This window comes from Patagioenas fasciata, chromosome 9 (genome assembly GCF_037038585.1).
Source record: "Patagioenas fasciata isolate bPatFas1 chromosome 9, bPatFas1.hap1, whole genome shotgun sequence".
In the NCBI taxonomy this organism is placed as follows: domain Eukaryota; kingdom Metazoa; phylum Chordata; class Aves; order Columbiformes; family Columbidae; genus Patagioenas; species Patagioenas fasciata.
The window spans coordinates 10,551,358-10,567,218 of NC_092528.1; the positions used below are offsets into that span (position 1 = coordinate 10,551,358).

Consider the following 15,861-nt stretch of genomic DNA (forward strand, 5'->3'; position numbering starts at 1 on the left):
TCAAGGAGGCAAATTGATTTTGAAACTACGACATTTAAACTCGATCTTGCTTCAGCAGAAATCAGGTTACATTCAGAGAACAGATTTTTCCAGATTTCTTTTCACAAAAAAGCTATCATGTCTAGTACTGACATTTAAAGAACAAAAGCTAAAAAATCAAGAGTCAGAATTATCTAATTCAGTAACTGAGTTAGAGGAGAACAACTAAAGATTTAAGTCTAAATTTGCAACTAATATGAACATAGTAATATTCACAAATGAAGCAAGAGGCACACCAGAGTTTATGATTATCCTTCAGACGTGAATATTTGGGGACTCTTAACTGTACTAACACCAATAGGACACCTTTCTAATAGTCAGGATTCAATTTTACTGAAGATCAACAAGAAGAGTTTCCACATGTCTTCTGGATGATTGCTTTGCAAAATGGTAAAAGTTCTCTCATGAATGACAGATAACTAGCAGAGATTTAATCTCATCATGCAATTTCAGAGAAAATTGAAAATTAACATCTACAATGAGTGCATTCTCCCTGTGCAATTAGACAGTAATTAAATGCTCGATAGCAGCAAAATGCTAGGAAAAACTGTTGAAAAACAAACAATAATTCAAGAAGTGACTAACTGTACAACTTCACCAACAATATCAAGAGCTTCATTTTTTGTGGCAAGAGACAGAACAGTTAACAGAATACCTTCAGTAGGACACTTTCTAGGAACGAAGAAGGAAAAAAAAAAAAGAAAAAAGATAGCACTATTCTCAGACTTCACTATGAGAAAAAAAATAACAAAAGATGCTTAAGTCCTGTAAGACTTTTTGAATTTAAATGCTTTAATAGATTAATCATCTCACTGCAACTCATCATAAAAAATTTTCTTCTTTTTCCTAACAAGGAATGAGGTGTAAGTCAATTTTATACCAATGAAATGACCAACAACATCTAGAATATCACAAATGCTTCCATAAAATTTGAATTTCACAGCATTCATTTCACACTTTGTTGATAAGGATTCATCTTTCAGTTCAAGAGAATCCTGTACACAGGACTGTTAGTTAAATAAACGTTAGTAATATCTTTTTATAAAGGGGATCCTGATTACAACAGAGGAACCGACCAAGACATAGCCTTGGTTCAGCGCCATTCAAGTGCCATCCTGAATTTACAGCAGCACCTATACAGGAAGAGGTCACCATAAGCACCAGGCCAGGGTCCTTGCAACCATGGCAAGGATGCTGCCAACCAGAGTTTCCTCAGTGAAGAAACTAAAAGCTGAATTTAAGAATAAGTATGGTTTTAGACCATAACCATCTTAGCTTCAAATAAGGTAACTTCCATCTTACACCCAAAATATAGTTCTGAGTGAGTATATATATGAGTGAAATCACAGTTCCAAGATAAAACAAACACAGAACAATATATTTTCTGCACAACCCTAGGGGTTGGGGGAGAAGCATCTTTCTACTAATGTGAATCATAAGAATTGCACGTGTTTCTTACCTGTATTTTTGTGAAAAGTTGGTATAAGTGTTTATCAAGCTCCCTCCCAGCTAGCATCAAAAGCATGAAGTGCCTAGGTCCAGAGTCTCCCACATGCATTTAATTCTTGTCTCATCCTCTTCTACTGGAAATCTTTGACCATTACAGAGTCCGGACACCTCTACAACTATAAAATATAAAAGAAATACCTGGGCCCCCCAACAGTGTCCTCTTCAAACAGATAGCAGAGAGATGCTCATAGATATGCCATGCCTACGCAAATAAACAGTGGTTAAACATGAAACTGTCACTCAGCAGAGGAACCAGATAAAAATTTGCATTTCAAATACTTTCGGTCTAAAGTAGGGTCTTATAGAGCTTTGAAATAACAGACTATTCTAAACTAGATAAAATAACCCTTCCAGTTCACGATTGGTATTGTATCATATTGTGTATGTGTATAGTACGTACACAGTCTGCGGGGCTGACACGGCCACCAAGAACGAAGGGGCCAACCTCTCCAGAAGACAACAGAGCAAAATGCCTGATGTAGTCAACAGGAGCTTCAAGTGCTTAAGGAATTTGGTTAGAATACAACTTTAACATCTGATCTAAACTTATCTACATCACTGTAGGCTTGGTATAAGCATTAAAGAGTTTACTAGGCTGCTACAAAAATTGGTTGAGGTCAGAAGGGACCTTTGGAGGCCATCTTGTCCAGCCCCCAGCTCAGGCAGTCACCTAGAACAGGCTACCCAGGACCACTTCCCGATGACTTGAGTATCTCGAAGGCTGGAGATACCACAGCCTCTCCAGGCAATCTGTTCCAGGGCCCACTCACCACCACAGGAAAAAAAATAAAAATCAAAAGGTTTCCTTACATTCAGAACTCTGTACTAACAAAGTCCATCCACACCATTATTCTTCCTAGGAAAAACAGTTTTCCAAGAAAGACACTGGGAATTTCAGCAGAAAAAAGAAAATCTGAAAACTCTATCAAATCTAGGAGATTAAGTCTATTGGTACATTCCACTGCCATGTAACACAATAAAACAGTATAAAAACAGTAGAATGAAAATTAGAAGTTCAGATGATAGACATTTGTGTGGTAAACAATTACATCACTTTAAGTGTTTCATTTGAACATGCAGAAGGAACGTTTGGAACTGTGTTCAGATCGCAAGCCAGCCATGTTGGAAGGCAGCCCATATTAACATGGCTTAATTTAAGATGTTGTATGTCTACCAGCTGTTAAAAGTACACTTGTGTTGGCCAGACTTAAGGAAGAACTTATTCATAACATTCCATTCTGCATAATGTGTCACAAAGCCAATATGAGTTCTAGAAGTCTCAGATTGTGATACAAATCTGTGTACACTGGTTCTTTAAATGTTTTATGGCTGTCTTTATCATAAATTGATAAAACAGGATTTAAATTATAAGCTCTGTATCTCTGATCATGAGAAGTGTTAGAAATTGCCTTATCTAGAGCTACTTCCAGATTTTGCAATTTCTAGCTTGGATACTAGAAACGTGGAATTTCTTTCAGCACTACTTAAATCCTGGCTTAAAGAACATTAATTTATCTCCCCGTAATCTGTATTTCCTTGATGGAGTTAAGTGTCTTCACGAATCAAGACCTACAAGAAATTAGCCGTAAGATCTTGCCTGACTACTAATGAAGTGACACAAGACTTGTCTAGTTTGATGACCTCCATCATGACATTTTCATAGATTAAATAAAAATGAAAAAGGTTTGAAGAGGGTATTCACAGTAGCAGCATGTACCATTATAATTGGGTGCAACATTTGCTTCATCTACTTAATGTATTTAGGAAGACATTAAGAAAAAACAGCCCTTGTAAACTACTTAAAATTCTCATGATAAGCCTTTATACAATTTAACTGAAAGCTAAGATAAATCTCAGCCAAAAGGATTTTTATCCGAAACTAAATACAAGTCATTCAAAACAGGAATTTTATCAGTTTGAGCAGAATTAGATGATCAGAAGATTTGATGGCCTCTATTATTTATCAGAAGAAACACACAGGTGATTGAGTATGTCCAAATTCCAAAGAACTAAAAGAGTTCAATCTATGTATGGAATCTCAAAAAGGTCTTCTTCACTGAGATATATCTATTCCAAGCATAGAAGACTGCAAATATTAGAGAAGAATGAACAACCTGCTTTAGTGAACACACCTGTATTACAAGACCCCAACCAAGTTCACTTGCTGTGGAGAATTGAAGTCACACCTGTAGCATACAAAAGAGAACACTGTCAGCTTTAAGAGCCTATTCAGACCACATTTTGTAGCCATCAAAAAACTTTTTTTTTCAATCATTTAGACAAATCAGACACTACATCATTAATCCTCAAAATCTGAGCTACTATTTCATCTGTATTGCAATATTACAGTACTATCCAGAACTGCTACCCTTCCCTTTCCTGTCTTGGGCCAATATTGTCCCATCATCAGATCACATGTAACAAGACAACCTGGACAAATTTCTTTACATCACAGACGACATGCCTCCACCATTCTCATTGAAGGTGTCAGCTGTTTCCTTTTTTTGCTCCAATAACAATAATTTTGACTGTCTATTCTGCTTTCTTAACCCATCACACATTGCACCTGAGTGGTGATCAGCTTCTCACACACTGAACATATATAAGTCAGTACCTCATGCTATCTGGTCAACTTCTCAGAGACTAGAGTAGTATCAAACTGTTAGAAAGTAGATCAAAACCAACCGAAAAATACTGTTGGAAGCTATGATCTGCTTTCTAAATCAAAGCAGAACATTTTCCTTTCTCCCCCTGAGCTAACACCCTGATTATCTGAGCAGCACTAGCAACTTTGTTTTCTGTACCCTAGAATTTTCCTCATCATTAAAATTTCTCAAAACACCTGCAAGAGCAACTGGGAGATCAAAAGTTCATTAATAAACTTCTGCCCAGCAAACAATGCAGATTTAGTACTTGATACTGGATGGTACATAAATTTCGGTTTCCTCAAGATTGAGAGAGGCCACACCGTTTCCATTTACTTCACAATTTATAAATGTCCCAAATATTTTTTTTTTTATTTTTCAGCATTCAGACATTACAGCTCAAATTAAACACCCAAAGCAGCAATAACAACAACAACAAAAAAATCAGTTCAGACTCACTGAGCAAGACCTGATATTATTAATCACTTTCTTGAGGACAGCATAAGACACTCACCTTAAGGAATGTACCAATCATGATCTTTCCAAATCTGAAAGTGTCATCAGTATATTCCTATTAAAAAACAGGGAAGTTGTATAAGCAAGATTTAAAAAATTACTTACAAAACATAAGTCCATATAATAATGTAATACAAGTCCAACCACGTAAAATACATATTTCATGGATGAATAATAAGTTTTACTGATAAAAATATTTACTATTATTGTAACCTAACTTCTAAATTGGTTCCTTGAGCAATGCACAGAGTAACTATTCACTGAATTCAGTTTCTTTTCTAAATGTAAGAAATCCCAAAAATTCAATCTCCATGATCTTAATTTATATTGTTAGCACACTGTTTAGATAATACAGATAACAACACAGCATACTTCAAAATCAACCATTCACTCATCTGAGAAAATTTAAGAATGAGCATTATCTAGAATAAAATTTGGGATCATATCTTTAATTCAAGTTATGTTTCTTCTTCCACAGATTACAATCTTAAAACATTTCACCACTGAAGTATACATCCACAGTTAGTCTTAGCAGATAAAAAAATTAAAAAAGGGAAAAAGAAGCATCCTTAGCTATGTCTCAGAGGGCCAAACAAGAAAAATAAATCCTGCAACCCTCAAGTGATGACTTCTAAAAGGACCTAAACTAATGTCACCAGTCACTTCTATTCCTGAAATGCCCACAGCACCACTGTCATTTAATTTCCTTCCACTTTTAGATTGGTTTTGTTGTTTTTAAAGCTGCCTATTCTCCCCATGGAGTAATTAATAGCAAAAAGTTAGCCTGAGGTAACAGGACAGAGTCAATTCAGTTTTACTATGAATAGCACGGCACCGGTACGCTGTTGAACTTATCCAGTTCACCTCATGCCAGGTCAATCTCACCTATGCTGTGCTGACCAACCTGGGCCAGCTCCCAATTCATCATTTGCTTTCCTGCTAATATAAGAAGCCAAGTACCAAAGTAATCTCCACTTCTCCCCCCACTCCCCGCCCAAAAAAAAAAAGCAGTTAGAGCCACTCCTCCACCATCTACCAAGAATTGTTCTCTTTTCTGCCAGATCAGAAGCAAAGCTTATTTTACCCTTTCGGATCATTATTGTTTTGTTAAGCCCACCACCTGCGCTCAAGTCTCCACAGTGGATCTGGACTGATCACCCCAAGAGCCAAGAGAAACTGTCTTTCTCAAGTCTAATCCTTCACCTTGAATAATAAGCTATGCCCCAGAGCTAAATTTAATTGCCAACAGCTTGGGTATTTGCCATAAAGAGAAAAAAAAAAGTGAGCACAGACATATACCCCTGACAGATAAGATTACTGTGGACTGTGCCAAGACATCCTGTGAAGAAGCTACACAGTCTCTTTTACCTGCCCCATGCTAATTTCTAGACATCCTTCCTTCCATACATACCTACTTAAAGGTGAACTAAAATTCTTTGTATTAGATGTGAATTTAAAGAGATAGTTGTCTTTGTAAACAGAAAACACTATTCCTGAGTGGAACTGGAAATATTATTAAGCAGATCAGTAGCCAGAACTCTTTGATATTTGCATGTGTCAATTCGTCTTTTTTGAACAAAATAACAGAAAGGACACATTTGAGGAAGTGTTGTCACAGAAAGCAGAAAAAAAATATCATGTCCCCCCATGTAGTCATATATTTCACCCTTATCATAAGTGAAACTAGATTTAAAGTATCTAAAACATCATATTTAATATTTGGTGACATCTCCATTAAGCAGAGTATTTGCATGCCTAATGCTTCCCTTCCTTAAATAAAAGTGGAGAATTTCACCACGGATATTACACTTACAAATGTTCCACACTAACGCTGCCCTTTAGACACTGTTGCAGTTCACATCCCATTGAAGACTTTGGTCAGAATGAAAGTTCCACTCTGGAAGACTCTACACCAAAAAAATTATCTGAATATTACTAATACAGCCACCACATCAGTAACACACTCCACAAAGCGTGGCAACCTAACAAACATGATGTACTTGTTCTTTGAGTTGGCTATATTAGTATCGAGAAATAAGAGCTCGAGTCACAGAGGAACCCATGGTAGACATGTAACTGAAATTAAATAAGTGCTTTATATACTGAAGATCTTTGTACAATTAAAGAAACTAAGCAGAAACACAAAAGTACTCGTAATGAGGCATCCTGGTTTTAGCTGGGATATAGTTAATTTTCTTCCTAGTAGCTGGTATAGCACTGTGTTTTGCATTTAGTATGAGAATAATATTGATAACATGCTGATGTTTTAGTTGTTGCTGAGCAATCAAGGACTCTTCAGCTTCTCATACTGGCCTGCCAGTGAGAAGGTGGGGAGTGCACAAAATGCTGGGAGGAGACACAGCTGGGACAGCTGACCCCAACTCACCAGAGGGATATTCCAGACCATATGTCATCATGCTCAGCATATACAGCTGGGGAAAGAAGGAAGGGGAGGACACTCAGAGTGATGGTGTTAGCCTTCCCAAGTAACAATTACACATGACAGAGTCCAGCTTTCCCTGAGACAGGGGAACCTGCCTGCCCATGGAAGGAGTGAATGAATTCCTTGTTCTGCTTTGCTTGCACAGCTTTTGCTTTACCCATTAAACTGTCTTGCCTCAACCCATGAGTTTTCTCACTTTTCCGATTCTTTACCACATTGCACCAGGAGGGAGGTAGCGAGTGACTGTGTGATGGTTAGTTGCCAGCTGGGATTAAACCGTGACGTAAGGTCAAGCACAAAAACCACACTAAGATACAAAAGCTGCAAATAATAAGGAACATAGAAAGCAACATGAAATAAAAAGAGAAGTACTGGACATCCTCACCACTTCATCTTGTCTCCCTAAGCTTTGACTATGAAAAATTACAGGTGTTATTAACAGCTTCTGTTTTAGGACAGGATGTTTGAAAGGCAGTATAGCTTTAGTTCTTCTTTTAAAAAGCCAGTTCTACTTTTAAAAGCCATCTATACAAGGAAATTTCTATATATATGAAAAATTAAGCATTAAGAATTAACATGGCACACTCAAAATCAGCCAGAAGCAAAATTTTGAGGTCTTCTCCAGACATTTTGACATACAAATGAGCTCTCTTCCCCACCATCACATCTTTTCAGGATGTACATCAGTACCGCTTGCACCAAGCTTCTGCAGCCTATTCACACAATCTACAGAATAACTCTGTAGTCTTGCCCCAAGAAACACACCTTCTGTGTATTTCAGTCCACTTGTCATGTAAACAGTATGCTGAGTCGCTACCCCTTCAGCACCACCCCATAAGGTTTTGCTTTCTACTAGGAGAAAATGAAGGAAAAAGGAAAACCACACTCCACAATCATATATCTAGAGAAAAGTAAATTTATCCTAACTTCTTATTGTGCCCTACAAACAAAGTTGTCTAAATCAGACCACCAAAAGTCAGAGAAATCAGAAAGCTCCTCTAAAATTATCACTACTTCAGCAGTATATCAGCAGCAGCTAAAAACATCTGTACAAACACTTTTGTTGACTTTACAATACCTTTCAAACACACACACACAAAAACTCACATAACCACACTTGTCTATGTGGATAAGCAGGGAAAATATGCACTGGCTGTGCAACTTGCATGAAACTTAGTACACTGCTGATGTCCCTCAGGACTCTTCAAGAGGGAGAGAATCACAGAATGTTAGGACCTCAAGAGATCATCTAGTCCAATCCCCCTGCCAGAGCAGGAACACTTAGATGAGGCTACACAGGAGAAGACCAGGAGGACTCTGTACTGGACTGGTACAAGTTGGCACAGGCACTCAGATATAAAGACCTCATCAGGATAACCTTAAAATACAAACCAGAAGCACAGAAGCCTTATCTGCCCATGTTCCAGCACTGCCGGGAGGCAGAGCGCAAGCAGGCTGCACAAGCATGCCTGGTGATCTACTAAGCCACTTACTAGAGTACCAGATCACCATGCGTATGCTCTGGCATGTGGATTCCCATGTGTTCGAGTGCTTTCCTACTACATATGGTTGCTGGCTCACTGTCAGTGTGAACAGAACGAGCTCTAGAGAGTAGCTTCAGAGCCCCTTCACAGCCTTTGCAGACATACCCAAACCATCTGATCCTTCTTAATTTTGGTCTTCTCTATCACTCTTATTTCACAAAGCCACACGAAATCCCAGCAACAGGTTGGGATTAAAAACAATTAGCCCACGAAGATGTTTTTGACAGATGCCTTCTCTTTTCCCATGTTCTTTAAACACGTAGCTAAAAAGAAATGATCCCCAGAAAAACGCTCTATGTGTCAGAAGGTGGAGTTTTATTTACTAACCACCAACTAGCAACCAAAGGGTTTGTCTTACTACCAATGACACATGCACCATTAACTACTGCTATAGTGGGGGCCAGGCTGTTAAGTTTAAGGCAGCAGTTAAAGCAGGAGAGGTGACAAATACCTTTTACACAGTACACAAAACATCAGTGGCATTATGTTCAAGACCACCATTTTCTGCATCAAAACTCATCTGTACCCTAAAGCAACTCAAAGCCCTTCAGAGTAATAAAACTACATCACAAAGAATACTACAGCTATTAATTGACCCATTTGCTGCTCAGTGCCTGACAAGCTGGCTTAACATAATAAATATTGAAGCATTTCAAAACTCACACAATAGGGATGTAACTGGATGTGGTAAGTGTGAATGCAGCAAGACAGTTAAAAATCTCTGTAACGTACCATCCTCATAGAGGAATTCCAGGTCATGCAACCAAAACTGGACACAAAAATTCCTTTTCTGAAACACCTGATTATCTAGTAATTATGATGTGGTAACGTTATGAGTATAATACAGCGTCTACTGGACATCCATGCCAAGTATTACATAACACCCTGCTATGAACATGATGTTCCCTTTTAAGATAGGCCAGCTATAGCAACCCTATATAAAACAGTACAGTTGATCTAGACTAGTGATAACTTACTTGTTCTACTGGCTAGTTGTAGTCTACTTGCTTTTAAACCACACCACGTATACCTCATCCCACAGTAACTCGTTCATGTGCTTATACTTTAAGGGGTTAAAAAATGCTTATCTGCAATAAAGCACATTTTAATAGTGTAAAGATGTTAGAGAAATAAGGGTGTGGCAAGAAGCCAGGAAAAAGCAAATTGGTTTATCAGTCTATATCTAAACCAAACACTTCCTGGTCATAATAAAGCCTGAGGCAGAGGAAAAATCCAGTACGCTACTTGCAATCAGTTTCCCCATTTCATTCTATTCTCATACTATGGCTGAACACCATCAAAATCTCAGTTTGCTCAAAAAATGTGATTCTTCACATTGGAAATTTATTACTATAAAAATGCATTGTCCAGGGACAGGCTCAAGTAGGCTTATTTGATGAACTGAGTTGATATATACTTTAATCTCATGACTGTGGGGAAAAAAGTGGAAAAGGTATTATTCCAAAAGCTGCCACAATATTCTGTCTCTTTAATGCCTCTCCATGGAATAAGGAATAAAAAGAATAAAAGGAATAAGAGTGAGCTGTAAAAATGACGATTACTTAGATTTTCACAGACTGCATCGATGTGTTAGAGTAAATATAGGAAGCCTACAGCTTCCATGCCTTTACCTTCTGGACTATGTCAAGCTGAACTACACTTCTTCACAGTGCATGGCAGGCCACACTTTTTGACTGCACAGTGTTGGACACTTACGCCAACTATCCAACTAAAGCATTCTCCTTTCTGCCTTGAAGTAAACACCTGAAGCTGACAAAAAAAACACCCAAACTGAAGGAATAGCTTTTTTCTTCTACTCTGGACCAAAGGCCCTCTTCTTTCCATTGTGTCTTACTAGCAAGGTAAGTAACCTCCACAGTCCAGAACAAGAGTTCCACACCTCAGGGCAGTGCCCCAGTCAGAAGGCTAACAGTAAGCCTTGGATGAACCAACAACACAGTCCAGTTCTCTAGTGAAACTTCCTCACTTTGCAGAAATAATACAAGTTTCAGTAAGAAAGGGCAAAAAGAAAAATCACAAGAGCATGCAAACACAGACAAGCAAGAAGGAACTTGATGTTACAGTGCAACAACGTGGGCACTCTCTCTAACGTGAATAAAATTCTAGGCCCTGCTCACAAATTTTGTATTCAACAGCCACTGTGTAAAGCGCATAAACAGCACTGTGCCCAAAGCTGAGAAGATCAAGGACACATACGGACACTGAGGCACTCTAGATGGTATGAAAGTTTGAGTTTCATCAAGTGCAATCCCCTCAAATAATCTAATATACAATGGGATCTGTTTACGGAATAGGGCCACACCATCAAGACCGTCAGCTTGACATCCTTAAGTTTTATCAACAGCCTCACATTGCTGAAACTAATCATTTACATTCAAATAGATATTCCTCACCACCATCATTGTGATTAATTGGAATTTTACCTTGACAAAAGCAAAAGCCAGCTCCAAAAGACAGCTGCAGTTTTGACAAGCATTAACTAGCCAAGATTAACTGTGATCTGTAAACAAACTCTATAGTTAAAATGAAGCTGACAACTTGAAACAGTTTCTCACTATACAAAACCAGTTCTTTACTTTTGACTTGACCAATCTTACCACTATAATCATTACAGAATTTCCACCTTTCCCACTTTACTTGTAAATACATAAGCTGTAGGTATTCAGTCTCCGATGTACAAGACAGTAAACCTCAGAGTCTTACATTTGGAAAAGAAAAAGACACCTCACAGCCTAAAAACATAAGCCAACATGTTTCTTCAAAATCCTTCATGTGCATTATCTCAGTCAAGTTACTGTTTCATTAGAATACAATTGCAAAGTGCTTCAGTTTCTAAGTACCAGAGAGCTCATACTGACCTCTCTGAGAGCTTTTAAGCTCCTGTAGTACACAGAGAAATGCTGCACCCTATCCTAACCTATTACAAAAAGTCAGTTGTAAAGTATCAGCTTGACTGCTACCATACTGCTCATCTATTTGCATGAAACTGTACTTACATAAACTGTTTTGTAATCATGCAGGTAATAGCATGCAACTAATGACAACAGCAGCACAAACACAAGATCTAAGAGACTAAAGCATTCTTGCAACCACGGGCAACACAAAAAAAAGAAAAAAAACTCTATCGCACCTGTTGCCTATTCTACCTGTAGCTCACCCATCTCAGCAGCACGCTGAGATTCCGCTACTCACTGCCACACAGTTCCTTATGTGAAAAAAGCCACTCAAGACAGCTGCGTACAGCACTGTCACCTCGGGGGGACGGCGGAGTGGGGGGCCGCAGTCCATGCTCACCGGACCGGGACACGTGTGCTCCCCGCAGGTGCTCCCCGCGTCTATTTTCGCTCCTTCCCAACCCCGCAGCTGACCTTTCGCACAGATGAGGCCGCAGCCCGCGCCCTGCAACCGCGGCCGTCAGGGACGCCAGAGCGGAGCCCCGCGGCAGCGCCGAGGGACCGGCCCCGCCGCCACCGGGCCCCCATCGGCCGCGGGGCGGGGAAACCACAGCCGCCCCGCCGCACTCCTCCTCCTCCACACCGGCCCGACTGCCGCCCCGCGGCGCCACCACCCCGTCCCGGACGCGGAGCACAGCCGCCCCGCTCCCGCTCTGAGGTTGGCGGCACCACTGCCCCTCGGCACCCCGGCCAAGCCCCACACGGGCAGAGGAGGTGGCGCTGGTGTGGCACAGTCACCCCTCGGAGCACTCGGCTCCTGCCCCGCTTGAGTTGGGGGGTCTGTGTCTCACACCCCCAGACACCCCGTCCCGGTCTGAGACGGGCGGGGAACGTGCCACACTCCCCTCCAGAGCACCCACCCCGCGGCCCGGTCCGAGAAGGGATTCAAAGCCGGCGCCCTCTTCCCCCGCTACGGTCTGAGATGGAGGAGCAATGTCACGGCCGCCCCCTCCCCAGCTTGAAAGGAGCCCCAGCCGCCCCTTCCCCGACAGGCCCGACCCCTAAGGCGCCGCCCGCCCCACCGGCGGCCCCATCCCGTCTCCCCAGCAACGGGAGAGCCCCAGCGCGGGGGTTACGTAACCTCGGCCCAGCGGGCAGGGAAGGCGGAGGAGCCCCTCTGCCCCCTACGGTTGCCGCTCACCACCCTCTCCCCGCCCCGCCAGCGGCCCCCGAGTCCTGACCGGTCGCGGAGAAAGCGCCCAGCTGAGTCCGACTCACCACGCACACCCCGTCCAGCCAGCCCGGCGCAGCCCGGCACCGACTTCATACAGGCAGAAACGTGACTGAGCCCGGAGAGCCCGCCCTGCCCGCACGGCCATTGGCCGCGAGCATGTGACGCCAGCGGTGGACAGGGGCGAGGGCGGAACGCACGCCTCTCCCATTGGCGGCGCCGCACGCCGCTCACTTTACATAAGCCTCACGTGTGGCACCATGTTTCCACCGGCAGCCACAATCGCCTCCGAGCTAGCCCCGCCAGCCCGCCCCTTCCCCCCCCCCCCCCCCACCTACTTCCCCGCCGCAGACGCGTCCCCGCGCGACTACCGGAGCACTCACCGCCGGCACGGCGCCGCGCTGTCTCCCGCCGCAGTCCCCGGCCGCTCCCCTTCGCCTGCGCCGCTCCTCCACCGCCGGACCGAAGGGCCGACGAGGGCAGAGGTTACATCACGCCGGGGGAAGTGGCTCCGCCCCGCCTCTTCGGAGCCACCCGTGACGTCAGCGCGCGCTTGCCCGCGGGGCCGGCGCGGGGGGGACCGTTGGCGGCCGGCCGCGCGCTCGGCAGCCGAGGCGGAGCGCAGCGCGCGGCCTGGCCGTTAACGGTCGCGCCGCGCGCTCGGCCCCGCTGAGAGAAGAAGCGTTGGCCGGGAGCGGCGCACACAGTCCCCGCACAGCGCCCGGCTGCCTCGCGGACCCCTCGGCGGCGGAAAGGTGGAAGAGGGGCGGCCGGGCCGCCCGCTTAGTGCCATCCGAGGGGGGTCAGGAAGCGCTCACGCCCTGTCGGCAGGAAAAATCCGTTCTGGGCGAGGTTCCCGAGCGCCACCGCCGTTAACGGCCTGGTGGGAGAGGGAAAACAGCCCAGGCAGCAGAGCCTCGCCCTCCCGGGCAGAGGGATGTTGACGCGCTGCTGGCGGTATGGAAGCAGCAGCTGGAGCCTCCGGGGATTGCTCTGCCGGGCCAGCCAATGGCCTGCCGGGGCCCCGGTGCGCTTACATAAGGGAGAAGCGCCCGTATCCCGTTTCCTGGTATTGCCAGCTGTGCTGGGTGCACACCCTGAAGTTTCGAAACTGACCCCATGTAGTGTTCACAAGTTGCTGGGTCACAAACCAAAGCACAGGACAGGCGAACATAACGCTTCACATTTCCTCCAGCACCATCCAGTTAGCATCAGTTTGAATTACTACAAAAATGGTTAAACTAAGAGTTTCTGAGACATTAAAGGTGAGTGCTGTTCTCTGGAAAACTAGTTCCTCATACAGTAATTACCACATGACTATTTTCCCTTCAAAATGCACAGGCCATTTGAAAAAATGGACCCAATTTGAATTCCATGCATCTTTGAAATTAGATACATCTTTTTGAAACACCCTGTACAAGAACCAACTTTTTGTGTTTATTCCAAAAAAATAAATCTTTTCCCCTTCTGTTCAGGTGAGACATTCAGAGAGTATTGACATTTCTCATCATATGGTAAAAAAATTTAAAAGTTGCTTGTGACACTGTTCAGGCCCCTACACCATCCTAATCTGTGAGAGAGAACCTGAGATTTGAGTTGCTACAGTTCAGCAGTGAGAGTACCCTCTCTTAAATAGTTCAGCATGTTGAGCTGCACTGCTCCAGTCTCCATGTGTTCCAAGGCTGTGCAGACCAATCAGTAGCTGAGAAATTAACGATAACTTATCCGTATTCTGAGCTTTGTCTTCATTGTCATACATGGCTATGCAAAGGAGAAATAGAGGACATGCCAAAGCTCTGTCAGTCTTGGTGTGAATAGAGCACTCTGGTGCAACAGCATGTTTACACTCACTGCATACGTGCAATTGCTCCATAGGATGTAACACAGTAGAGAGGCATCAGGGCTTCCAGTGTTTATCTGCAAAATGAGGTTAATGCTGCTTCCCTCCCTCACTGCGGTGTTACAGATAAGTCCATTAGGTACCTAGATATTTAAGCTGTGACTGTTACAGAAACAGCCTGTGAGTAAAGTACTGTAGAATAACTCCTGGAGAGGAGAGGGGGTGGACAGCGGAAGCATTAGGACTAGGTTCTGCAACTGGATTTGTTGCGATGCTCAAGTCAGCTTATCAGGATCCCATTCTTAGTTTGCAGTCCTCCGAGGAGTCTAATTTAAAGACTAATCCTAATTAGATATTCTCCATGTAGTCAACTTACTGTTGCTGTTAGAACTGTTGCTGTTAGAACTTCATATGCAAAATTTCATCTTCTTTTCTGTTTAAGTTGTCTGCTTTAGGGTTGGTTGGGTTGGAGTGATGTAGAATGACATTGTTCGTTCCCATGGGATGTTGTTTTCATGGCATGTGCCAAGAAATACTTATCTCTGGCTGTGTGCTAAGGGCTCTCTTACCACAGATTTTAAGTAAGGTACTGCAACCAAGGCAAAACTTTGAGGTTCCCCCCCAACACACCCCATAAGAGTGCAAGCATGAGGAGCTGGAGGCAAACTGTAGCTCTGCACCAGGGCTGGATCAGTTTCCAGAACAAACAGAATAGGAGACACATTCATCACTGTAGCAGAGCATGCTAGTTCTAGCAGGCAAACAGTAATCACCACCACCAGAAAAAGCCAGTACCTTTACCATCCCAGTAACTGCCAGAGGCATTACTTGACTTCTGCTTATTTTAAGAGGATACTGAAAGTTACTTTGGTGAAGCTTACAGGAATAATTTTTGGGTTCTATTCCTGCCACTTTTTAGTGTTTGTAACTTTCCATTTAACTTACCAAAACAGGGGAAAACATCTTGAACCAGTTCAGTCCAGATTTTTCTTTTGTGCTTATTTTCTGAAAGTTACAAGGATGTATATAGGTACAAGTTATTCCAGGCAACCAGTATGAGATAACAAGAAGGCAGGCACGTGGCTTCTAGAGGAGTGGATATTACTACTGACAAAATTGCTCATCTGCTAAGAAACAAAGCAAAAGAAAATGGTTGCAAAATGCTACTGGAAAAAAATT

The 15,861-nt window shown here is 42.9% G+C and overlaps 1 protein-coding gene across 13 annotated transcripts in view; it reads right to left on the minus strand.

Moving 5' to 3' along the window:
• PER2 (period circadian regulator 2) overlaps window positions 1-13,382 on the minus strand; it is a 50,944-nt gene extending 37,562 nt beyond the window's left edge. For 7 of the 13 annotated variants that reach the window (XM_065844331.2, XM_065844327.2, XM_065844330.2 and 4 more), the window contains exons 1-3: window positions 13,226-13,382; window positions 4,708-4,764; window positions 1,499-3,734 (exon numbers count right to left, since the gene is read on the minus strand). The gene's annotated coding sequence lies outside the window, so the exon portion shown is untranslated. Of the gene's footprint in view, window positions 1-1,498; window positions 3,735-4,707; window positions 4,765-12,889; window positions 12,971-13,225 lie in introns of those variants that run through there. The other 6 variants (XM_071812432.1, XM_071812431.1, XM_065844325.2 and 3 more) reach the window with 5 other exon arrangements.
• Between the last annotated feature and the right edge of the window lie 2,479 nt (window positions 13,383-15,861).